At 44.9% G+C, this 21,135-nt stretch overlaps 1 protein-coding gene across 2 annotated transcripts in view; it reads left to right on the forward strand.

The window, feature by feature from the left end:
* Positions 1-21,135, forward strand: part of ADGRD1 (adhesion G protein-coupled receptor D1) — a 192,207-nt gene that overhangs the window by 46,184 nt on the left and 124,888 nt on the right. The window lies entirely within an intron of this gene.

Raw genomic sequence — 21,135 nt, forward strand, 5'->3', positions numbered from 1 at the left:
GAGGAGACAAAGTTGTAGTGTGGTTTGCCAAATGCTTGTCCTTTGACCATGGATAACCCCATTTCTATTTAATTGCTATTTATCAATGAACATTTTTATCCTGATCTTCCACTATAAGTACAGTGGTCAGGGCAGCTGATAAGCAATCATCCCCAGCCCTGGCCAGCCAATGCCTGACCTTTCACCAGGCATGGCCAGCAGACATCAATGTATTATTCACAGGACTAGAACTTGGTTTCTATGAAAAAGGAACAACTTTCTCAGGGTACTGAATTCAGAATCTGAAACTGATTTGGGTAACACAGTCCCAGACTCATGAAATACACACAGCCCCATCTCTGACAGACTGGAAATTATGTTGCCTGGCTTGATTAGGCTGGGTGTAGTTTTGGGTGTTTCTCTTCATTGGCCACTGTTTACTGTAGATGGTTTAATCACTACACAGTGTAAGCGAATAGTGACAGCAGAACAGGGCCTTTGCAAGTGTGGCTCTCAGTTTGTGGAATTCCCTCCCTATTGGTTTCACAGTCCCCCAATATACAAATATGATAAATAATTGCAGCTTGAAGTCATTAGCAGTGAGAGAGAAAAAAACATACATTCCACATAGTTCCAGCGGAGATTTGGAGGTGTTGATGACTGCCTTATTCTGATCTCTATGCATTTGCTGCTATAATATTTTAGCTTTTGCTGAGTTGCTACTGATTTTCCTTTTAAAAATATCTCTCCCTGTGTTGTTATTTTGATTACTGTTTTCATATTTTGCAACGGATTTTATTGACTGCTAGCTGTCTTGCGAGTTTTCACATGTAAAGGCAACTATGCTGCATACTATGCGCTGGGGAAATGGAGAACATGAAACACTGTATTGAAAAGCTTTTTTGTGTTGTTTATGATGTACAGTGCGTGTGTGTGTGCGCGCGCGCATGTGCGGGGATGAAGATGCTCCTCATTCCAGAACGCAGCAAGAACAAATGCAAAACAGCACACAACTGCACAAAACAGAATAACAGTCAAGACGGTAGAGTAAAAGGACTGATGTAATATGAGAGCACAAAAGAAATTATAACAAGATTGAGACATATAACATCATAGAACTGTAACATCAGTGTACATATATACATTGTAAAGTTACCAAAACAGGTTCATGTCTTTGGCAATGAATTGCTGAACGAGATAAGTCATACAAACATAGAATAGTAGAGTTGGAAGGGGCCTATAAGGCCATCGAGTCCAACCCCCTGCCCACTGCAGGAATCCACCTTAAAGCATCCCTGACAGATGGCTGTCCAGCTGCCTCTTGAAGGCCTCTAGGGTGGGAGAGCCCACGACCTCCCAAGGCAATCGGTTCCATTGTCGTACTGCTCTAACAGTCGGGACATTTTTCCTGATGTCTATCCAGAATCTGGCTTCCTGTCACTGCACCCTGGGATGATCCTGACTCTCCTTTGTGGGACAACCTTTCAAGTCTTTACAAGACTCTGGATTTTACACCTGTTTGTCGCAGCTGCCTGAGAACCACGCTATAATCACACCACTAATAAGCTTGTGCCGTGGGAGAAAAGGTGAGGCAATTCTTAAATTGTTCCTCTGCCCCAAAACATCTTTGATTGTTCTCCAAGACAGATTGACTCAAATCACAGGCAAGTTTTCAGAAAGCTTCAGGGTGTAAAGAGTGTAAAATCCAGAGTCCTGTAAAGTCTTATCTCGTTCAACAATTCATTGCCAAATACATAAACCAGTTCTTGTAACATTACTCTGTCATGTATATATGTATACTGATGTTATATATGATGTTATATGCCTCAATCTTATAATTTCTTTCATGCTCACATTTTACAACAGTTCTTATACCCCAGTGTCTTGGATGTTATTCAGTTTGTGTGCATTTGTGTGCTGTTTAGCATTTGTCCTTGCTGGGTACTGGGAACTGCTGCATCTGTTTTCATGCTTCCATTCCAGAATGCTTCCATTCCATTCCAATTCTCTCATCGTTTTTGAGAGAATTGGAAGTGGTGTGAAAGTTATTTTGCTTCGCACGGTGGGCATGTTTCTTTCATCCAGCAGTCACTTCTTCTGGTCAAACAAATTTTGCAGGGTCCCCGTAATACAAAAACCTACACAACCTGTTTTACCTGAAGCAAGAGTGGGATGAACATTCTGAGCAGTGTCCCCTCTTTAAAACTGCCTTTGACTTTCTGATAGGGTGGCCTCTTCTGAATTGTCCCAAAAAGTCAAATGCATCATCCAAAAAGAGGGCAAAAGAGGATAGCAGTTTGCATATAAAATGTACCCAAACTAATTTATATGTATAGGTGCAAATTAAAAAAACACACTGTAATTTAAAGAGGAAGACAGTACATCTCACCATAGTTTAGAATAACCATAACAGGTGACAGGTGTACCTACCTGCCCAGGTGCTAACTGTTCATGGCCAACTGTTCTTATGGCTGTTCATCTTTAATTTGGAATTGGGCAGGATGACCTTCAAATAGGGGCCTTCTAATACAGGATAGTCCTCCAGCAGTTCTTCAGCCAGAGAACTCTGTAAAAAGAGCCACCTGGCCGCCCAGTCCCCTATCTATCTCCAGCCTAAATTTGAAGTCCTGCAGAACGACTGAACTGCTTTTATTTTGAAGACGGTTATCTGCAGCGTTGGCTTTTTCTCTTGAGTTGAGATCAGTTCGGTAGCCTCTGTGGGTTTCGTCCCTGGCATCTGAGGAGTTTGCTGTATTAGGGATTCAAGGCAAAGTGGTGAGAGGGATGGGCTAGGAGGAAATCGAGAATTTGGTTTGGAAAGGGGCTGTAGGCTGAACGCTCCTAGGGAATTGGTACGTTCTCGGCAGAGCCCAGCCGGAGAGGCGTGATTATATATGTCAGTCCTCATTATCCCAACATCATTCTTGATCTTTCGGTGCTCTGGGAACTGTAAAAATAATAACGCAGACGGATTCAAACCCTCGTCCTCTGCTTGACCCCATTTCTGCCTATTCTAAGTATAGGTTATTTCTGCTGAACAAGCGTCATTTGTCTCCCGCTTTCTAGTTTACACACAACTATGCCTGTTTTCAGAAGTGGCACTTAGAATCCATTAGGGTGGGGTAGGGAACTCTGCCCCTCCAGATGTTGTTGGACTCCAACCTCCATCCTCCCCAGCCAGCAGTGGCTGGAGATGCCGGGACTGTATTTATGGATTGATTCATCACGTTTCTGTGCCACTGAATAGCTGGAGCTCTCTGGGTGGTTATCAACAATTAAAGCCACAAAATACAGCATAAAAGTATGAGAATTAGAATGAAAACTTTTGAGCAGCCATGGATTCCATGGCTGCACAAAATGGAAAAATATGAATAGATGTCAATTATTAGATTTAAACTTAATATATTCCTTTTTATCTATTTCCTTTCTCCTCCTCCTCCTTGGTTTGGTTGATTTTCTCTAGGAAAAGTAATAAAATCTTTATTAAGACTTTCTTTGTTTTAGAATCCCCCTGGTGGTGATGGGGTGGGGTGGGTAGAACTTTGGGGGAAGGTGCTCTCTGACTGGGAGCGTTAGGACCCTGCACTGATTCCAATCCATATCAAGCCCCTGCAAACTTACACAAAGGTAAACAAAATGGTGAGGATCAGTTGCATACTACATTTTCAACACAGTAGACAGTTTAGCTCTGAGTTGTTTGCTCTGTAGTTAATTTGACAGAGTGAGGTTCTTTGTCCAGATTTCTGCCAAATATCCTAATCCGATTCTGGCATCTGTATCAGATTCTGCAACCTAGTCCTTCGTGCCAGCAGCGTGCTGGACTCTGGTGGCATTGGCAGCTGTATTTGGCAGTTCTTGTGTAAGGCTCATTCATTTTGATGCCATCTGTGCAGGAGTTGTTCTTGAAATATCTCTCTCTCTCTCTCTCTCTCTTTCTCTCTCTCTTTCACACACACACACACACAAAAAACACAATACATTATTAATACAAACAAACAAATCCATAGAACATCAAACATGTATAGGGGAGACCTGACAGAGGTGTACAAAATTATGCATGGTGTGGAGAATGTGGATAGGGATACATTTTTCTCCCTCTCCCATAATACTAGAACCCAGGGTCACCCCATGAAGCTGATTGGTAGGAGATTCAGGACAGATCAAAGGAAGGTCTTCTTCACACAGCGCATAGTTAAATTATGGAATTCGCTACCACAAAATGTGGTGACGGCCACCAATTTGGATGGCTTGAAAAGGGATAAATTCCAGGAGGAGAAGGCTATCAAGGGTTGCTTGGCCTGATGGATATGTGCTACCTCCAGTATCTGAGGCAATAAGCCAGTTGCTGGGGATCATGGGTGTGAGGGTGCGGTTGCACCATGTTCTAGTTGTGGGTCCCTGGCCAACAGCTGGTTGGCCACCATGTGAACAGAATGCTGGAGTAGATGGACCCTTGGTCTGATCCAGCAGGGCTCTTCTCATGGTCTTACCTAAGTTGAAATGGCTGTTACACACTTGGCTGTCATGTTCCACATCTCTGCAGCGTTCCTCAACCTGACAGCTTTCAACCCCTGGCAATTCCATCCCTGCACAGAGATTATTTTGTAAATGTAGTAAGCGGTATATAATTGTGTGCTTAACCTCCCAGTGGTTTATGGGAAATTTGCCCGACCTTTAGGGGAGAGAAAAGAGGCAATGAAGCCAGACTGAACTTGAAGGTGTATTTGCAGCACTTAGAAAAAATAAATCTTTGAACTGCCTACAGCTCCTGGAACGGAGGCAATGTGGAACGTTTCGGTCATGCCAAAAATCTCTTCAATAATTAAAGCTTTTCATAGCTGAGGGTTTTCCAGGGCTTTTTTTTTTTTTTTTTTTGGCTTTGTTTTGCTTTCATCCACATTTCTGAAGGGCTTTTTGTGGAAGCTGGTATTTTTATTTTTTGGAGACGGTGAAGCTTTCTTGCCCTGCCTTTTTCTTCTTCTTTTTGGTGTTGCTCGAAAGCAAAGAAATCTGATGGGGTTGAGGAGGTGCTGAATAAATCCAGTGGTGGAGGAGGAGCATTTATGTTGAACCATTGGCAACCTTTGCTATAATTCATGTGAAGAAGACCAGGAAAGGGGCGTGGTTCATGCAGCCTCTTAACACAAAGAGAGGATGAAAAAGGGCAAAACTTTTACCAAAAATAAAAATAAAATGCCATATGTTAATTTACATGAATAGATACACCTTTAGAAATGATTGCTATAATTTAATTAGCAATACAATACAGTGTGGTGTAGTGGTTAGAGTGTTAGACTAGGGCTCAGGAGATCCTGGTTCTCGTCCCCACTCAGCTATGAAGTTCATTGCTTGAATTTGGGGCCAGTCACTGTCTCTTAGCCTAACCTACCTCACAGGGTTGTTGTGAGGATAAAATGGAGAGGAGGAGGAGGACCATGTAAGCCACCTAGGGTTCCTTGCAAGAAGGGAAGACAAGGTGGGATATAAATGTAATAATACATAGCTCTCACCCTGGCGGGGTAAACCGTGACCAGGGCTAGATCTACACTACTGCTTTATAGCGGAATTGAAGTGCACTGTTAACTGTTGAGGCGCATGGCATGCCACTTTCGTAGTGTGATTTCCTGCTTTTTGTGCCACGTCATCCAAAATACTGGACCAAATGTCATTGTGTGTCCTACGACATATACATGCTCAAGAGGGTTATAGGGTTACCATGATGGGAGCGTAACAATATTGACAGAAGGTGTAGATCTGGCCCAGGTGACCTGTGTGGAAGGGATGGATGAATGGCTGATGTTTGAGATTGCTGGGATTCTCTGAACATCATCTCTCCACTTGTCTCATGGCCAGTTCCCATTCGTCTTTGCAATTGCTGCTTGCTCTGCACAAACGGGAGACTTGCGCAAAACCAGCCATGATCGAATGGGAGATCTGTGCAAATGTCCTCCATGCCGGATCAAACCAAGGGTCCATCTAGTCCAGCATTCTGTTCACCCAGTGGCCAACCAGCTGTTGACAGGAAAACCACAAGCATGAAATGAGTGCAATAGCACCTTCCCACCCATGTTCCCCAGCAACTGGTGTACATCGGCTTACTGCCTTTGTTACTTTCCTTACTGCTGACCTGTTCCTCAATCCTGCCTCCTGGTTTGCCCTTTGGTCATGACTTACTCTTCATGCCTGGCACCTGGCTCATCTTGTGATTCCTGGTTCCTGTCTCCAGGCTCTCCTCAAACTACTGCCCCAGGCCCAATCCTGACCAAATCTTCTCCTATACTTCCAATAGCTGTGCAGAAGAGGACATCTCGGGGCTGGTACACAGCTCATCATACACGGAGTGTGAAGAGCTACTCCATGGCTGAAACCCTCTCCCTTGCACAACTATAAAAATAATTGCGGTCTCCTTTGCAACTGCTTCTCCTCTCTCCTTCTTGCCACATCAAGGCACATCGAGAAAGAGAAAAAAAGATCGCCCAGGGAAAACAACAGCAAAAAGTTACATTGCTGTGGTTTCCCTTCCACATCAGAAATGGACATGAGGGCTGAGCCTTAGTATAAGGAGCATTTTACAGTTGCGATTTGTCTTCCTGCCTGCCTGCCAGTGCTTCTTCACCACATCAAATGGTGGTTTGTGGGCCTGGACACTAGTGAAATTGGCACTTTCAATCTTTCTCGTCTTCTCTGGTAGGGTGGAGATTGTATCTGCCTGCCTCTATTTGGAGAGCTGACGAGAATTGTACCTATAAATTTCCCTTCCCACCAAAAACTCTTCCAGATTTTGAGCTGTATATCACACATAGGAACTGATGAATGCCTTTCCTCTCCTGACTTGCGTCTTGCAAGAGGAGCCGTGTCAACATCTGCCTGGCCCATCGATACCGGCTGAGAAGTTGGAGCGATATTGCCGGGCTTATAAACTTCTAAGCGAATCCCTCCCAAATAAGAGATCTTATTTCCAAGAGCTGCGCTGAGATTGAGTTTGCTCTTTTCTCCTGTGATTTGCCCTCTGTCTCCTTGCAAGGAGGAGAGACGATCACAGGGCACGACGCAATCAGATTTTGCTCGGCGTTTGTATTACCTTAACCCTTCAATACACTCTCCCTTCCCTTCATTTAAAATTAAATTTCACCCGCCTGAGTCTTGGGTCCTCATCACTGAATAATACCCATTCTCAGAGGAGCTTGCAGAATTGTGATAAATTGCTGCAATGGGGCCCATAATTGGGCCAAGAGGTTTCTACTATAAAGTCTTCTGTCCTTTCCCTGCACCACTGCCATATGAAATGGAATGTGATTATTTCTACTCATCAGGGGAATGTCAGAGTTCTAAGCAACTTTTTTCTTAGTTGTTCCTGGCACAAGGATTTTTACCTCTGTGCCAGTCATAGAATCATAGAATAGTAGAGTTGGAAGGGGCCAATAAGGCCATCGAGTCCAACCCCCTGCTCAATCAAGGGGGCTGTTGCACAAAGATCCCCATAACCTCTCTTTTGTTCCTACCTTGGATATAAACCAAGTGAGAAAGCCTCTTCCAATGCGAGGGCCAAAGTCAATTTTTGGAGAGGCTTTCGGGGCCCGCATTCCAATGGTGGTGGTGGGTTTGAAAGCAAAGAGGCAGAACTGTGATAGCACTCTTCAAGGACTTGAAAGGTGGTCACACAGAGGAGGGCCAGGATCTGTTCTCCATCATCCCAGAGTGCAGGACATGGACTAATGGGCTCAAGTTACAGGAAACCAGATTCCAGCTGGACATCAGGAAAAAAACAACCTCCTGATTGTTAGAGCGGTATGAAAATGGAACCAATGACTTAGTTAGGTGGTGGGCTTTCCCATCTTAGAGGCATTCAAGAGGCAGCTGGACAACCCTCTGTCAGGGATGCTTTCAGGTGGATTCCTGCACTGAACAAGGGGTTGGCCTTGATGACTGAACTCCTTTTGCATGATACCATAACAGCTTCTTGGAAGCCTCTTCTCATTCAGAGGTCTGATAACATGCCAGAAATGGGGTTGGGTCACCCATCCAGCTATCCGTTGTTATTATAGCAATATTCAATATAATCATAGCAAACTCTTTGTCTGAGTGCTGATCCTTATGTGGCTAAAATAGAAACCATCTGCACACAAGAAAGAGGCATCTGCAAGGTTGATGGAGCCTCAAGGTGTGCAGAAGTGGGGGGGGGGACCCTTCCGAAAAGAGCCTTAAGGGGGTTCTCTCTCTCTCTCTTTTTGTCTCCACCCTCCTTCCTGTAACCTTCTTTCAAGCTTTAGAATGGTTGCAGTTTCAGAGTCAACAGTTTGATACACGCTCTGTTGTTCTACACCTTGGGTAGCAGCACAATCAGGTTTTCCTCTGGACAGGGAATTGCAGCTAGGCTCTTGAGAAAATACGTATGGTAAATGTGTCTTGCAAACACATGTTTTGTGTCATTCATAGAATCATAGAACAATACAGTTGGAAGGGACCTATAAGGCCATCGAGTCCAACCCCCTGCTCAATGCAGGAATCCACCCTAAAGCATACCTGACAGATGGTTGTCCAGTTGCCTCTTGAAGGCCTCTAGTGTGGGAGAACCCACAACCTCCCTACATAACTGGTTCCACTGTCATACTGCTCTCACAGTCAGAAAGTTTTTCCTGATGTCCAGCCAGAATCTGACTTCCCATAACTTGAGCCTGTTATTCCGTGCCCTGCACTCTGGGAGGATCGAGAAGAGATCCTGGCCCTCCTCTGTGTGACAACCTTTCAAGTATTTGAAGAGTGCTCCATCTTCTCTTCTCCATCTTCTCTTCTCCAGGCTAAACATTCACACATTACATTTGTGTGTGTCTGTGTGTGCATTTAAGGCATAACCCTACACATGTTTAGAAAGAAAAAGGGCCTACAACTCCCAGTATGTTGGGAGATGTGGGCTTTTCTCTCCCTCTAAGCATACACTGGATTGTGTCTTTCAAAAAACAAAGAAATGAGTAATGTGTCAATTGGGCTTTCAGAGCTTTGTTGATCAGTTATTGTGCAGGGCCTGCAAGAAACTGTGCTGCTTTGTGGGAGCTTTGGGCTAAGCTAGGGTGACCCTATGAAAAGGAGGACCAGGCTCCTGTATCTAACAGTTGCACACACACACACACACAAAAAGGAATTTCAGCAGGTGTCATTTGTATATATGGAGAACCTGGTGAAATTCCCTCTTCATCCCAACAGTTAAAGCTGCAGGGGGCCCTGCCCTACTGACCAAATACAAAAGAGGGCAGCGCTCCTGCAGCTTTAACTGTTGGGATGAAGAGGGACTTTCACCAGGTGCTGCATGCATACATTTATACTGTTAGTTTTACCCTACCCTGTGCCTGCTTACCATACCCTGTGCCTGTTGGCATTCTCTTCCCCTCCTTATTGTTTTACTATGATTTTATTAGATTGTAAGCCTATGCGGCAGGGCCTTGCTATTTACTGTTTTACTCTTTATTTATTATTATTATTATTATTATTATTATTATTATTATTATTATTATTATTTATATAGCACCATCAATGTACATGGTGCTGTACAGATAACACAGTAAATAGCAAGACCCTGCCGCATAGGCTTACAATCTAATAAGTTGTAGTAAACAATAAAGAGGGAAGGAGAATGCAAACAGGCACGGGGAGGTGTAAACAGGCACCGGGTAGGGTGAAGCTAACAGTATAGAGTCAGAACAAACTCAATATTTGAAGGCTATAGGGAAAAGAAAAGTTTTTAGCTGAGTTTTAAAAGCATTGATTGAGTTTGTAGTTCTCAAGGGTTCTGGAAGAGCGTTCCAGGCGTAAGGGGCAGCAGAAGAAAAAGGACGAAGCCGAGTAAGGGAAGTGGAGGTCCACTATGTACATTGATGGTGCTATATAAATAAATAATAATAATAATAATAACAAAGGACACCTGCTGAAATCTCTTTTTCTCTACAACCGTTAAAGCTACAGGAGCCCTGTCCTCTTTTCCATAGCATCACCCTAGGCTAAGCTTTGTTTGACAGAAATATTAATAACATTGTACAAAAACAAAACCCCAGCAACAACTCACCCACCTAAATTGCTGCACATGTGTGCTGCTAGATTTCAAATGTCAATAAGTGGTCTGCTTAAATTGTAAATGATGGAAAGAGCAGGATTACAAATCACTCTTCATCCACCTTCTCTCCAGAGCAAGCCTCCTGCGAAATTGCTCCTGACGTGGTGTGTGGGTGTGTTTTTGTCATTGAAGGAAGCAGAGCATTTCTTTAATCAATAACTTCTTGCTTTTACGTTGGAGTTTGCCAAATCCAGCTTTATCTTTAAGTAGATAATTTATTAGTAGTAGTATTAGTAGTCGAGAATGCCAAAAAAGAAGATAGATATGGCTTCTAAAGCATGGGAACAGTTCATTTTCTGCCATTTTGTTTTATTTACTACATTTGTACTTTGCCCTTCCTCTACAGAGAGCTTAGGGATGCATTCATGGTCCACCTCTCTTCTCTGTAATTGTCACAGTAACACTGTAAGGTAGGTTAGTCTGTCTGTCTCTCTCTCGGTTGCCCAGTGAACTTGTTGGCTGAGCCAGGATTTGAACACAGGTCTTCCTGTTCAGTGTCCAGTGATATAATCACTGCTTTCCAATTCCACATTTGAAGAGAAAGGCCAAAGCATTTGAGGACATAAATGTTTGCTTCAAATATAGACCCTGTTCAGACAACATGCTAAGCCGTGGTGGTTAAGTATTTTGAACAAAACATTATGGCATAATCTCCCCAGCAACCTTACATTGTTTCCTGTTGAAATACAAAGAATTGGAGGGGAGTGACTTGGGTCTTGAATGAACAATTAAGACCCATTAGTTTTATGAAAGACCTGTTCCTGGTGGAGATAAAACTGGTAGAACTGTTTTGCTAATAGGGATCAACACAGCTGCCTGCATTTTTGGACTCTCCTTGGGCATGTGGCTATACAACCGTCATGATTTGAGCTTCCACTTCCAAATTTACCACTGCACCACTGGGCAGTAATGAAAACAGCCAGGTGGGTCAGAGGCAGCTGTGGTGGTATTGTTAAGTAGAAGGCTCTGGTTGCTCTTTCTGAAGCAGGTGCAATCATTTATTCCCCCCGCCCCCCAAACTGTTCTCTAGCACAGGATGTTCTCGGCATATTGGCTGAAAGAATTGGAAAGCTAACGAACGATGTGGGAGATAAAATTTCCTAATTGCTCTGCCTGTGCCAACTGATTAACTTGGGTGGCTGTAGCCACAGCAGGGAGTCCACTGGAGGCAACGTGGGAGGTTAAAAATAAATAAATAAATCATAATTTGAGGTCTTGTTTATGGGAACCATGAGGGCACCTTTTGTGGTCAAGGCTGTTGGCTCCGAGCTGGAACCGCACACAGCATTGACAGACTCAACGTTTGTCAACCGGGGCCCAACTGCTGTAAAACTGTTGGATTGGGGCAATGGTGCAGGAGAAGACAACCCCATTTGGTGCCCTCCCAATGCTTTGGACTTCAACTCCCATCCACCCCAGCTAGCATGGCCAATGCTCAGCAATGCCAGGAGCTGCAGTCCAAAAGAACTTGAGGGCGTCACTTTGGTGGAGGTGGCTATGAATATAGCCATGCTTGTTCTGACCAAATGCCTATGTCGCCCAGCCTTTTGTTCACCCAGTGGCCAACCATATGCCCCAATGGGAAGCCCATAAGCAGGGCATGAGTGCAATAGCACCCTCCAGCTCATGTTCCACAGCAACCAGTATCCAGAAGCATATTGCATCTGATGCCGGAGGCAGTAGATCATCATGACTAGAAGCCATTGATAGCCTTCTCCTCCATGAATTTGTCTAGCCCCCTTTTAAAGTGATCCAAGATGGCGGCCATCACTACATTTTCCGGTAGTGAACTCTACCACTTAGCTTCATGGGATGACTAGGGTGACCCTATGAAAAGGAGGACAGGGCTCCTGTATCTTTAACAGTTGCATAGGAAAGGGAATTTCAGTAGGTGTCATTTGTACTTATGGAGAAGCTGGTGAAATTCCTTATTCATCAAAACAGTTAAAGGTGCAGGAGCTATACTAGAGTGACCAGATTTAAAAGAGGGCAGGGCACCTGCAGCTTTAACTGCTGCAATGAAGAGGAAATTTCACCAGGTTCCCCATATATACAAATGACACCTGCTGAAATTTATTTTTCAATACAACTGTTAAAGATACAGAAGCCCTGTCCTCCTTTTCATATGGTCACCGTAGGGATGACTTCATTGGGTTCTAGTATTACAATAGAGGAGGGGAAAAAAACATCTCCCTATTCACTTTCTCTATGCCTTGCATAATTTTATACTCAGGTCTCCCCTCACTCACATTCTCTCTAAGCTAAACATCCCCAAACATTGCAAACTTTCCTCCTGGGGGCGTTGTTCCATCCCCTTGATAATTTTGGTTGCCCTTCTGGTTGCCCTCTGTAGAAACTGAATGCTGGACTAAATGGGACTACACCTCTTGAACTTTTCCAGCCAACATTACACTGGGTATAGTTCATAAGCAGTTAAACAGTCAGTCCTGAAGGCCTCAAGTTAATAAACAAACACCCAGCTGAATCAAGATTTGAATATGGGCAATGAATGGGCCAAATTCACCACTATTCTGTCGAGATCATTCCATAACCTAGATGCCACAATCAAAAAGGATATCCCTTTTGTTCCCACTAACTGCTCAACTTTTGTAGTTGGAAAAAGCAGGGTCTTCTTATTGTCCATACCGGCTAGCAATCTATTATGGGTAGGGTGACCCTATGAAAAGGAGGACAGGGCTCCCGTATCTTTAACAGTTGGGTGGAAAAGGGAATTCCAGCCGGTGTCATCTGTATGCATGCAGCACCTGGTGAAATTCCCTCTTCATCACAACAGTTAAAGCTGGTCATTCTAGTACAGCTCCTGCAGCTTTAACTGTTGTGATGAAGAGGGAATTTCACCAGGTGCTACATGCATACAAATGACATGGGCTGAACTTCCCTTTTCTATGCAACTGTTAAAGATACAGGAGCCCTGTCCTCCTTTCATATGGTCACCCTAAATATGGGTGGGTGGGTTAGTAAATATCACCTGACAGAGGGCATGTCTAGACTTAGGGATTGGAGGGGGAGGATCTCATGATATGGTGATCACAATCAGTCTACACATGGTGCACAATGTCCCGGGAGGAAGAGGATGTTGCACCCACCATTTTGGTTTTTTTTATTATCAAAAATGAGTGTACGAGCGCTCAATTGCTAAAAGTAGGTGTTTAAAAAGAAAAGGGGAAAAAAGACCCCGCTCCCCCTGCTACCCTGATGGGCACAGAGCTTTTGAAGAGCTCCATGCCCCATGCCCAGTTCCTGGCTCCTCACGGTTACTCACGAGGAGCAGGGAAGAAACTGGGACAGCTGCCCACACATCCCATGGACTCGGGATGATCCCGAGACCGCAGGAAAAGTCAGGATTAAAGCCGCCCTGGTTATCTTGGGGAAATGGAGGGATCATCCCTCCCTGTTCCTGGGATCCCCTGTGCGTCATGTCGATGCACAGGGATGCTCCCAGGGCAATCCCCAGGATATCACCCCGTCCAGACATGCCCTAAGTCTTGACTTATCAGTGGAAGGAAGCTTCCTTGGCTGATCTCCCTGCAATTCTCTCTCTTGGGCGGAGTTTGGTGGTGATGCATATAGACTAAATCCACACTCAGCATCCTTTGGGTCATCAGTTCCAAACCTGCCAACACGCTCACATTGTGACCCTTCGTGGGATGTGCGGGAGCAATTTTAAGAAAACCCAACCCTCCATTTCCTTGCAGGAATACTCCAAGCACACAACTTAACGGCAAGGGTTAATTCAGCCTGTGCTGAGCTGCTTAGAGATGCAGTGAAATTTATGTCCAAGAACTTTTAAAGATGTTTTCCCAGCAGGAAACATGCAGCTGTTAAGAGAGGGATTCTCCTTTCCTTTAAAAATAAAAATAAAATAAAATGAAGACCTCCTTGATTTATGAAGACAACACCATCTGCGCTAGGAGTAGGATTCTAAGGAGGGAAAGACTAGACAAACACTTGCAGTTCAGTGACTCAACATGCATACAGCTCCATACACTTTCCTCCTTTGGCAGTGTCTCAACCAGTCTCCAGTGCTCTTGGTTTCTTCAGAAACCCATTGTTTTAATGGCTAACATGTGCATGCAGAGAGAGAGAGAGAGAGAGAGAGAGATTTCCCAGTTGGGTCAGGCATAATGATGCATTTACAAGATGAGACAGGAAGTCGTACATCCTTTCTCTGAGGTCACTCCCTCTGTCTGACAGGGAATCTTCATTGTTCGATCTTCATCGAGATTCTCCAGAGAACCCAGAGATGGACAAATCTGTCAGTTTTGGTTACTCTCAGTTTCTTCTTTTGCAATCGGAGCGCTCGGTTCATTATTTTTTGTTCACATGAACACTTGCATGCATTTCTCCTAATACGAGCATTTTTCTATGCCTTTTTGCCTAATACACATGTTGTTTTTTGCAAGCACTTTCCCCAATATAATGTCTTTCTGAATGTTATTTTCATAAAATATATGCATTTCTGTGTGCACCTTTGGGGTGGACCTCCTTGATTTAATTGGTATTGTCTGCTGTGGGCTATCATTTTAAAGTAAAACAACCAATACCAGAACTCCAAATCATAACACTTGCATGAAATCCAATAATGACCCAATAACAATACTAGCAGCAAAAATAAATTACTAAGAGCCCACTAAATTGAGTAGTTTTTTACCTGGTGCCTGAAAAGCTTCCAGGTGAGAGTATTCTAGAATTGGGCTCACCCAGATGTCCTTGTCCCTGAAAGTCACCAACTTCACCTCTAGAGGTGAAGGTCATCTCATAAAGAACTTCACAATCAGGCAGGCTTACAGTAAAGCAATATGTTGCTCACAAGAAGAAGATATTGGTTTGGCATTCGCCAGCATATAGAGTCAGAAGTCTGTACGACACCACATCTCTGAAGTTTAATTAACCCCCCAAGAATTTGAAATACTTACAGAGAGACATGCAACCAAAAAAAGGGTAACATTTCTGAGAAACTTGCCAAGGGACAACAGATATTTAAATGCATGTGCAAAGACTCGCTGGAAGTTAATTGATGCCAACCCTTGTCAAGAGCATGTATATTGGTGATGTGGGCAAATTGAAAAGCAAATGACCTAATCTAATTCAAATATACATTACCCAACTCAAAGAAAGAGGCTAAAAAATCTCTTCAGAGATTGGGGGCTGCGGGGTGGGATGGACAACCATGTGTCTTCTCATTTGCGGGATGGATGGAAGAGATGGATCCATTCAACTCAAGGATGATGTATGCATTGGTTTTCTTGCCAATTCTAATGTATAAGGAAGGCTTTCATGAATAGACTTTCAGAGTTGAGTTCATATTGATCTGTATATGAAGCGAGATTGCCAGCATAGCTTCTTCCTGCTTGCAGGATGCTGCAAAGGTGTTCCAGAAATGGCTCGATCATACAAGTTCATAGGCTGAGGCTCTTGGGATTTTGCGAGCACCAGCACAAGGGCAGAGCTTACCCCCCTCGGGGCATGATCTAGGTTTTTGGAGGCAACAAACCTCCAGACCCAACTGAAAAGAACATACCACTCACAGATGTATAATTCCCCTTCCGCACAGGTTTTCCAACTACTAAGAAAGCAGAGGAGAGCACTTACCGTATGTCTCATGCATTTCAGTGGTCTACTCTACATAGGACTAACGTTGGCTGCTACCCCATGTGTGCTCAGGTGGCTGTGTAAAAGTTCAGTGTCATGGAGCAGCTTAGGAACACAGAAAGCCAACTTAAATCATCAGAGCATCGATCTGTCTAGCCCAGTATTGTCGACACTGACTAGCAGTGACTTTCCAGGGTTTCAGGCGGAATTCCTTTCCCAGTTCCCCTACCTGGAGAAGCCGAGGATTGAACCTGGGACCTTCTGCATGCGAAGCATGTGCTCTCGCTCGGAGCCAAAGCCTCTCCCTTGGGTGGAATCTGGCAAGCAAATGTGATTCTTGCAATGCTTAATCATAATACCAGATTTAGAAACAACAGCGGCACAAATTGGAGGCTGTTATGTTTCCAGGCAATTTTTATACATATATATTCTACCACTGAGCTACACCACCCTCTGCAATTCCCCCTCCCACTATCTTAGGACACTAGAATTGCATGATATTGTAGAAAGGGACATCCTATAGGGGAAAAGCAAAGATGAACCAGTGTTGTATGTGTGTGTATAATCAGTGCTTTAGAGATTATGTACATGACAACAGGGAAAACTTCCTGACTGTTAGAGCAGTACGACAATGGAACCAGTTACCTAGGGAGGTCGTGGGCTCTCCCACACTAAAGGAATTCAAGAGGCAGCTGGACAACCATCTGTCAGGGATGCTTTAGGGTGGATCAGCAATACTACAAACGAGAAGTATTGTTGTAGGTCACAAGCTGAATATGAGCCAACAGTGTGATGTGGCTGCAAAAAAAAAAAAAGTGCTATTTTGGGCTGCATAAAAAGAAGTACAGCTTCCAAATCATGTGAGGTACTGGTTCCTCTCTGTTCGGCCCTCATCTTGAGTATTGCGTCCAGTTCTGGGCACCACGCTTCAAGAAGGATGCAGACAAGCTGGAGCGTGTTCAGAGGAGGGCAACCAGGATGATCAGGGGTCTGGAAACAAAGCCCTATGAGGAGAGACTGAAAGAACTGGGCATGTTTAGCCTGGAGAAGAGAAGATTGAGGGGAGACATGAGAGCACTCTTCAAATACTTGAAAGGTTGTCACACAGAGGAGGGCCAGGATCTCTTCTCGATCCTCCCAGAGTGCAGGACACGGAATAACGGGCTCAAGTTATGGGAAACCAGATTCTGGCTGGACATCAGGAAAAACTTCCTGTTAGAGCAGTACAACAATGGAACCAGTTACCTAGGGAGGCTGTGTGCTCTCCCACACTGGAGGCATTTTAGAGGCAGCTGGACAGCCATCTGTCAGGGATGCTTTAGGGTGGATCCCTGCACTGAGCAGGGGGTTGGACTGAATGGCCTTATAGGCTCCCCCCAACTCTACTGTTCTATGATTCTATGACCAGTCCTTTAGAGTCCAATGGTTGCCTTATTTGTTCCCTCTGGAAAATGGGGGAGTAGGGAAGGGATGGATTCAGATTCTTTATAAAAGGAATAGACAAATCCATGGGGGATAGGTCTATAAGTGAAGGACGGGCAGAGTAACTACATAGGGTCTCTATGTCCAGAGCTAGTCTAACTCAAATACCCAGGTGCTGGAGATGAAACAGCTCTGGAGGACCATGCCGTTCAAGTCCTGCTTGTTGGTTCCCCAAAGGCATCTGGTTGACCACTGTGGGAAACACAATGCTGAAATAGGTCCGCCTTTGGGCCATTCCAGCCAAGCGTCGCCTTCTTTTTTTACACTGCTAATAACAAACTCCTAGATGCACAGAGTGACTCTAATTGCTCCTTTCAAGTAATTCGTAGCCTCCGGCTTAAACTAACACACTTGTGCTGTGATGAGCTCATTTTACAGCTCTTGTTTATTTTTGATCTACCAAAAGCTGGCCAACTCAAGTAAATCAGTGGAACGCCCTCCCAAGATTCCCGGCATATTCCAAAATACCTCTTTTAAAATAACGTGGGCCACCCTATGGGTCCTCTTTTGTTTATTTTGAAAATGTCTATTCTGTCTTCCTACTGAAATGAGCTTTCAGGGCGGCTTACAGCAGCTCATTTTGCGCCACGTAACAATATGCACTAAAGCTGAAAACAATGCAACTTGAACCCCCCAAAACATAGCAAATGAGTCAATAAGCCGTTCTATAAGAGTTGCCATCAAAGGCGTAGGACAATGGGGCAGTTTTACCCTGGCGTGGACAAGGTGATGGTGTCAGCACCAACAAAATGTGAGCTGACACTACACACACACACACACACACACACACACACACGGGAGCGTTCAAACCATGATCCTTCCCTGCATTATTTCCAAGTGCCCCTGTTTAGATGTGTTAGATGCATATTTAATAATACTTAGAGAAAACCCATTGGAATCAGTGGGATGTATCTGTTGTTGCTGTTTTTAAAAAAGGGCCAATATCCTTTCCCACAAGCTTTGGCTTCTTCTGCGTGGAGCTGGTTGGGGGATGCTCCTCCATGCTCACTGGAGAAGTCAGTAGCAAATTCCATAGTTTGACTCTGCACTGTGGGAAGTCGTCTTTGCTGAACTTGGCCACTGGGCAGTGATCTTTAGTATGAAGGCAAGGGAGTTAAAACTAGGGGTGTGCATGGACCCCCCAATCCACTTCGTGGCCCGATCCGGAAAATCCGGATTGGGCCCGATCCTCTTCGCGCCGCTCTGCCCGACTTCCACTCCGCTCCGCGGAGCGAGATCCGGCTTCGCCGCCGTCACTATATGGTCGGCAGCGGCGGCACAAGATAAGCCACCCACCCACCCCGCCCCCTTACCTTCCTCTGTCGCGGGCTTCAATTGAGGCCCTGGTTGAAACCGGAAGAGGCCTCGGCCTTCACTTCCAGCTTCAACCGGGGCCTCAATTGAAGCCTGCAACAGAGGAAGGTAAGCGTCCCTCCTCCCTGCTCCCTTACCTGGTGCTGCCACTGCTGCATGGATGGCGGCGCCGGCGGCGCCAGGTAGGCCAGGCCGATGCCCCCTTACCTTCCTCCATCACGGACTTCAGTTGAGGCCCCGGCTTCAACTGGGGCCTCAATTGAAGCCAGCGATGGAGGAAGGTAAGTGTCCCTCCTCCCTGCTCCCTTACCTGGCGCTGCCGCCACCGCCGCTGCATGGATGGCGGCGCCGGCAGCGCCAGATTAGTCCCCCTCCCCCCCACTTACCTGCAGGCGAAGCTCCGAATTGAGGCGATCCTCTTCGCCTCGATCGGCAGCCCCCCTTCCTCTCTTCGCCTCCGCCTTTTCCGGAGGCGAATTAGGCCGCCTCGCTCCTGCTTCTCTGAACCGAAGAGAAGCGGCACACATCCCTAGTTAAAACTGTCTTTCTGTTCTCATCTTTGAAAGATATGGTACAGTCCCAGCAGGATTAGGCTATGTTTTAATTGGCTGTGAGGTTTCTTGCTTGCATGGTTACCTGCGGTAGCTATTTTGCTGCTTTGTGCAAAATGTCTACCTTCACTTGGAAGCTACAGCATCAGAGAGTTTGGGTTTCATTGGAATGAGCTCCTCCATCAGAAATGCTCATATCCGGTGCTACCTTTAAGAGACTGAACCTCTTCAACATAGAGGAGAAAGCTCCGTTTTTGAGTGACAGAATAGATAAATAAATACAGAAGGTCTTGACCTGTGAATGTTCTTTTTGTTTTATTCATAACTTCTCTTTTGCATGACTGGCTCGTTCCAGACTTCCCTGATCACTTTGATGGTTCCTTGAATTTGAATCTTTATCCCAAAGTTATAAAAGACATGAACGTGTTTTTTTTTTAAAAAAAAAAATAAACAATGTGTCACAAAATCCTTGACAGCTGCCAGATCTTTCCAACTTAATGGGAAGTGATGGCATCCACCTCCGGTATATAGATGAATTGTTCCCGTCAAAGATGTCAACCTGGCCCTATTTGTTTGATGGCGTTTCGTACTGTGTCTGTTTTGGAATGCTGACATTTGCTTCGGGAAATAATATCTGCAGGTTAGCCCATGTTTTGCAAGAGGAGATGTTTTGTCCCAGACATTGTTGGGGTGGTACAGCAACGTGGCACAGTTAATCTGAAAAATGCCTCATTTGTTAAGAGCTGTGCAGTCAGTATGGGGCCTGCACTGTGAAGACCAACACTCTAGTGAAGGGAAGTTTGGTCTTCTGCATGATGGAGGATGGTCTAAGGAGCTTGGAACATAATCCAACAGGGCGCTGCCACCCCACTCCCCACCCCCGGTTATGCTTTACCGCCCCAAGTAGTGGGTCCTACCAATTCCATGGTGAAACCAGGACCCACCACTTACTCCAGAGAGATTTAACACTTCCTTAGAGAAGCCCCAAAATGAGTGGAAATCCTCATTTCTGGAAAGAGCTCCCTTACGTGATGTCCCTTATGCAAACTCCTCGGACCTGCCTCCTTCCAGAAAAAAAACAGGCATTTATTTCATAGAATCATAGAATCCTAGAATAGTAGAGTTGGAAGGGGCCTAAAAGGCCAGCGAGTCCAACCCCCGCTCAATGCAGGAATCCACCCTAAAGCATACCTGACAGATGGCTGTCCAGTTGCCTCTTGAAGGCCTCTAGTGTGGGAGAGCCCACAACCTCCCTAGGTAACTGGTTCCATTGGTGTACTGCTCTAAGAGTCAGGAAGGTTTTCCTAATGTCCAGCCGGAATCTGACTTCCAGTAACCTGAGCCCGTTATTCTGTGTCCTGCACTCTGGGATGATTGACAAGAGATCCTGGCCCTCCTCTGTGTGACAACCTTTTAAGTATTTGAAGAGTGCTATCATGTCTCCCCTCCATCTTCTCTTCTCCAGTACTATATCTCAAAATACCCACATCGAAACACATTTTTAATGGGCTCAAGCTACAGGAAGCCAGATTCCAGCTGGACATCAGGAAAAACTTCCTGACTGTTAGAGCAGTACGACAATGGAACCAATGACCTAGGGAGGTCATGGACTCTCCCACACTAGAGGCCTTCGAGAATCATCTGGACAGCCCTCTGTCAGGGATGCTTTAAGGTGGATTTCTGCATTGAGCAGGGGGTTGGGCTCGATGGCCTTAGAGACCCCTTCCAACTCTACTATTCTATGCTTCTAAAATCACCTTGAACTTTTGGAATAGTAGGAAATCTGAGACGTTTGGATGTAGGTCTGTTTATATCAGAATTCTCAAAGATCAACTTCCTCAAGCGTCCTCATTCATTAGCCACCTTGCACTTCTATATATTATATATGGAAAAGTGGGATATAACTGTTTCGAATAAAATAATAAATGAATGATGGGTTCACCCACAGTCGACCGAGAGCAATCAAGCCCTGTGTAAACAAATGATGTAAACACATGCTTGAACTCTCTCGAAGAGCCTTGTGTAAATGATTTACCATAAAACAAAAGACCCAGGCAGCGGTTAAGAAGATACACTGCAAAGGGTGAAACC

This window comes from Elgaria multicarinata, chromosome 18, assembly GCF_023053635.1.
Source record: "Elgaria multicarinata webbii isolate HBS135686 ecotype San Diego chromosome 18, rElgMul1.1.pri, whole genome shotgun sequence".
NCBI lineage: Eukaryota > Metazoa > Chordata > Lepidosauria > Squamata > Anguidae > Elgaria > Elgaria multicarinata.